The sequence below is a fragment of the Acomys minous genome (genome assembly GCF_964271855.1).
Source record: "Acomys minous genome assembly, chromosome: 8".
NCBI lineage: Eukaryota > Metazoa > Chordata > Mammalia > Rodentia > Muridae > Acomys > Acomys minous.
In genome coordinates this window covers 68490041-68496040 of record NC_140489.1, presented here as the reverse complement: position 1 = coordinate 68496040, position 6000 = coordinate 68490041, and positions in this window count along the sequence as shown.

Sequence of the window (6000 nt, the reverse complement as noted above, 5' to 3'; positions counted from 1 at the left end):
TCCTCAAAAGGCCTTGACTTAAAAAAAAAAAAGAAGAATTTTATTTTTGGCTATTTTCATGGTCTTAAGCACACAGGAAAAAAAAATAGCCAAAGATTAAATTAATTGATATGCTTGGCTTTTTAAGAGTTCAGAGAATGATACCTCTAAGACATTAGACTTAAATCCATGCAAAAGTTATATTTAGACAAATATAATGACTTTCCTTCCCAGATATAAGAGAGTATGGCTATGGCTTAGTTTTGAAACTGAAACACTTAGACAGCACCTGAAGGTGTGGTCTTAGGCTTAAAATCAAACAATGGTCCAATCTCTCTCCCCTTTACTCTCTAGAAACCACCTTGGAGGAGGGGAGATATCAGATGAATTCTAGCCATTTTGACAGTATCAACCTGCCTTGAAGGTTTATTAACCTGGAGTCCAGCCTGGGAGACCAAAAGAAAGTTTTGCAAAAAGAGAAGGAAAGAATCCCACTGAATGGATATTTACAAAAAGACTGCACATAAAGGGACCGAACTTACAAAGAGGTCCTGATGGAATGTAATTCAGAATTAAAACTCCCCTTTCTTCTGGCTTCTTTGGATTATTTGCATATAGATTGCAGTATTAATTACTCTTGCCTTTATTTCTACCTCAAATCTCTCACCAAACAATAAGCAAATACTTTGTTTTCCTCCTACACCTGGCTATTATACAAATGAAAAAGCAGACTTGATTTCAGGACCATAGGTAGGTCCACTTGAAGGGTACGCCAACTCCCATACTTGATGATCCCACTCAGCAGTAAGATACTAGATTCAATCATTGTAAATTTTCTAAATAACAGTAAGGGTAACCTCTTCAGAAAGGGCAGTGATGAGGACAGGTCATAGAAATGGAATAGTTTGCTGACAAGGGCGTCAGTCATGTTATTAGCCATAAACCAAAAATGTCCTGTTTCTGGAATGGGGGCCAGGAATGCCACAATTTGCAGTGTATATGCCAGGGAAAGAGGGTGGCTTGATGTTTGGTATGGTTAATTATTTTAGGCATAACTTTCTAGAGAAATGCATGTTACAGTAGCCTTTATGGGGGTCCTATGAAGGCACATTAAAGAGAGCTTCCTCTTTGGCCTGGAGGAGACCTAACATTCCAAGCCATGTAACATATAAAAGCTAGTCTACGTGGGCCTGACAGCCAATCACCTGAACATTAGACCAACTCCAAGGAAGGAAGTTTTACATTAAGCCATGGTAAAGAGATAGGAAGAGTAATTATTCCTTTGATGAAGTAATATATTTTACTTACTGGAACTCCTGCCCCTAGTACAGTTTCTTTGAGAAATTCACCCTTGAGATTCTGTTGGGTCTGCCCACACTCTGAGTCCTGATTAAGAAATGCTTGTCTTTTCCTACTACTTTACTTCTGTTTTTCTGTCAGATGAAACCAAAAGCTTAACTGTGCTTTTTAAGTTTCACCCTTTCTCCAAAGTTCTCCCTGCCAGGAGATGGCTTGTCCACCTGCCAGCTTAACTGGCACACTCAAATGGCATGGCTTTTTCTCTATTTCTTCTCCATTGTCCTCTTCACAGATGCTTGATTTATAGATTACCACCCTGGAGTTTTTCTTATAAATTCTATTAAAAATGTCCTCGAGTGAAAGAAAGAAACAAAGAGACAAAGGAAGAAGACTGGAAAGAAGGAAAGAAGGAAGGAAGGGAATACATAGGAAGGAAGGAGAATAGACTTGCAGTGTCTGCCAGTGTGACTTTAGGAAAGAGAATAGCTCCTATAGGCTCGTTGTTTGAGTGCTTGCTTGCCAGTTGGTGAACTGTTTGGAAAGGATCAGGAGGTAAGGCCGTCTTGGCAGAGGTGTATCAATAGTGGTGGGCTTTGAGGTTCACAAGCCCATGTGATTCCCAGAGACTGTCTGGCTCTGTCTCCTATGTGTGAATAAATGTTAAGTTCCCAGCTACATACCTGTCAGCCTGTCGCTCTGCTCCCTGACATCATGGTATGGACTTGAAACCTTTGCAACTGTGAACCCCAAAGTAGATGTTTTCTTTTATAAGTTGCCTTGGTCTTGGTATTTTGTCATAGCACTTGAAAGGTAACTAAGATAGTTAGAAATAAGTATACTGTTCTTAAGTGTGTCTCAGGGATAGGAATTAAATGTTGGTTAAAATTAAAAAGACAATTAAGATCTCAGATCAAAAGCAACAGTAGCTGCAAGTCTACTGAGAGAGAAAATCGAAATTTGAAATTCTAGGCAGGTGGTTCTGAGACCATGACACCCCCAAACCCTCCTTCCTTAGCTCCTGTATCTCTGAGCTTGACCCATATCAGCAGTAGATGCAGGTTGCAGACTCTGAGATAACAGTTGCCTAAGCAGAGAAATGGGTGGATGCAGGGGTCTCTCTCTCTCTCATACACACACACACACACACACACACACACACACACACACACACACACACACACACACATCTGCTGATTCTGCCTCAAGGCCAGCTCCAGTAGCAGACATGGCCAACTAAAACCTGTGAGGAGAAAGCATTTTTCTAGATTGTTTTATGTAAGACTATGCCCTTGTGTATAGGAAATATACACTAGAATACTGAAGTATAATAAGAGTTTCATGTTGTCAGTAACTCAGTTTATATTTTTATGTGTACATGGCAAGACCAAATACATATGAATGCCTTTACTAATGTGGATGTTATTCCTATAGATGCTAGAGTGCTACTGTTTATTTTAGAATTCTCTATGTGTAACTCCAGTTTCATTAGTCAAAATTTTAAGTTCCTGCTTGCGTTAGATGTATCTATTCTTATGGCTAACCTCTCTGTGCATCACATCCTCTTTAGCTTGTCTAGTGTGTGGGCTAGATTTCTGTTACTAACCACAGGCTTTTAAGATGAACTCAATAGAGTGGTTATACTCTGCTGACCTAGTCAGGGCACCCACTGTGTTGCTTCTCTGCCACTGAATTATTTTATTTCTCCTTCCTGAGCCTATCTTCCACCACTCAGTCATGTAGAGGCAGGAATGTGTGCACTTAAACTTTAATATTTACCCTTTTCTATCAAAGAGCTTTAGGGTTTTATCCTCAACAACTCGTTGAACTCCAGCTGTTGGTCCTCTGTCTATTCAGTGGCCATCGGATGAAAGTCTACCCTCAGGCTTTCTGACTTCATCTATAGCTTCACTATGAATCACTCTCTCTGACTCAGTTCATACGAGCTTCTGCTTTCAGGAGTTACTATTCCATTCCTGACCCTGTTTTGCCCTCAAGCCTCAGAACTATGTTTTCTTGACTATGCCATAGTTTTTTTCTAGTGTCACTGCCTAACAGTATGCAGCCTCCTGGACAGCTCAGGCACAGAGACTACCTATTAGCATGGTTCTTATCCTTTTTGTTCAAGGAATTATCTTAAATCCTTTGTGTAGATCTAGGCTACCTTGAACTGTGACATCTCTCCCTTTTCTGTATTAATTCAATGGTCTTCAGGTCCACTGCAAAGGTGTCTATGGCTATTGAGAGCTGGCAGATCATGACTGGAAGACAAATGACCAAGAGTAAGAACAGCTGAAGTGCATCATTAATTAATATTGAATTGTATGAGGATGCTGAGAGAAGGTTATCCAAAGCAGAGGAAAATGCAGTAGCCACTTCCTCAAGAGAAGCAGCACCTAAATATGAGCTACCAATATCAACTGTTTTTCCATGAAGTAGATCAAGATTAACTCCCAAATCAGAATGATTCCAGAATCCTTTCATATGGCTATGTATACCTATTCATTCATATTCTGATTAATTATATTGTAATGGAGCTATGCAAATCCAACTAAACATTGAACGGCATGGAACTGCCAATCTAACTTTGTTGTTCAGAATCTGATTTCCCATATACAAAACTGCTTCCTCAAGAGCATTAACTCTATCCTGAAGTCCTCTATCAATAGTTTCCTGATAAGATAATTCCAGGGAGACAATTCTCAGATAACTGATCCACATAATGACCTGCATGGACTTCCTTAATAACTGATGTGGTGGCAACAGCAAAGCTGGAGATAGTGGCTATAAGTGCTGAAATTCCTAAACTAAGAGAAGCCACAAATCTTCCTGCTTACTGTCATCCATCTTTCCATCTCTCTTCTTGCTGTTTCCCCCTTCCCCCTCTCTCTTGCTGTCTGTTTCACTCGAGCTTACTCTCTCATGCTCTACAGACTGGATAGTCAGAGGTCTCTGGAACTTTGTTAAGCAAAGCCTCTATGACTTATGCTCATGTCTGTGACATTGAACCTACAGAGAGTATTACGTTTCTACAGAAGTAGGGGTATAGAAAGGAATCTTCAAGTAGGGATGGCTACAGGATTTACTGCACTCCTGGTGCATGTTTACGTCTAGCAGTAAAATAAACTTAGAGCCCCTCTGCAGGGTATTGTAATCGACTCCTTGCACTTCCATACCTTCAGGTTGTCTAGTAGAATTATGGATTTCCTACTGACTTCCTTAGCATAACTCCAGAAAAAACTAATTATATAGTACAATTCACATACAGCCCTGCTCTCATAATAAGGTAGCTTTAAATTTTTTTCTTCCCTGTAATGTTTCTCTACTCTTTTCTCCATTATATAAGGTCACATTTCAGAAACTTGGCGCAACTATCTCTAGCCTTTGCATTTGAGCATGTAATCCATTGTCTCTTATCAGCTGGCAATGCAAAAGAAAACCCCTGAGTAATGTTGAAATGTACAGACAATTCACCATCTCATATTTTCCTCTTAACTTTAGGAAAATTTTCCAACTCATTTCCTACCTTGATAGTTAATAAGGAGGTGGAAAGAATTAGCTAAATTTTATTTCATTTTCCTTCTTGTTTATAGTTGTTGATAGGAAGAGAACGAAAGATGTCTGAACATGGTCAAGAAAATTTACTGAGTTTCTTGAACATACCAGGCACAAAGGTATATGGAGTTTTGCACAGAGATGAAAACACTTCCTGACTGAGTAAGTAGACATAAATGCAGAGAAAAGAACACTGTAAGTGTTGTTAAGACATATGAGAAAAGGGTTAGGGAAAGCATCCAAAAGAGATGATGCTGCCTGAGCTGAGCCATTTAAGGATTAGCAGGGATTTTCCAGATATAGATGGAAAAGTTTCTTTCAGGCCAAGGGTACAGCCTCAGCAAGGGCATGAAGCATGACAGCCTGAAGACTGTGCTGGAAGGGCAGGAAGTTTGGCAAGTCTGGATGGTGAGGGAGCGAAGGTCCTTCATAAGAATGAGGGTGGTTTTGGAGAGGCACTGACTTTCTTCCTCAGGAATCTGAGCCATACCTAAAACTCCCCAAATGCCATTGGGAATTTAGGCAGTACAACCAAAACAATGGCGGGGTGAACTCTTGTCGGGCCACTGGGAGTCACAGGCTTGAACATTAAGTTGCGGAGATGAGTCTTCTGCAGAAAAAGGGCTGGACTCAGCCTAGATGAAGGAATGAGAGAATGAATAAATGGCAGTTCTAGAGAGAAGAAGAGGAGGAGGAGGAGGAGGGGCAGAGGAGAGTTGAGTAGGCTGTGTAAACAGTAGAAGCAAGCAAAAATGAAGCCTCCGGTGGCAGTCAGAACTGTACTTTTCTTGTCACTCCTTTATACATAAACTGGGTTGAGCACTTGAACAGAGGCCTACACCTTTAAAAGCCAGTAGTCACTTTCAAAGGTCAGGACACCCCCCCTACCCCCCAGTCCAAAAAGATTGGGCTAGTCTTTCCTATAGCTCTCCCCCTGGGCAGAGCTCATAGCTGTGCTGACTTGACAGCCCTTAATTTATCATACCAGGCTCTTCCATGCTCTGAAAGCTGCTTTCTGAAAAGGCTTGTTCTTATTTGCTTTCTGCTGCTGTGAAAAACACTCAGGCCGAAAGTATTGCAAGGAGAAACGGACTTATTTCACCACGCTACAGGTTACAGTCTTCCAGACCTGAATGAAGCCAGAGCAATAACTCAAACAGGCGATTGAAG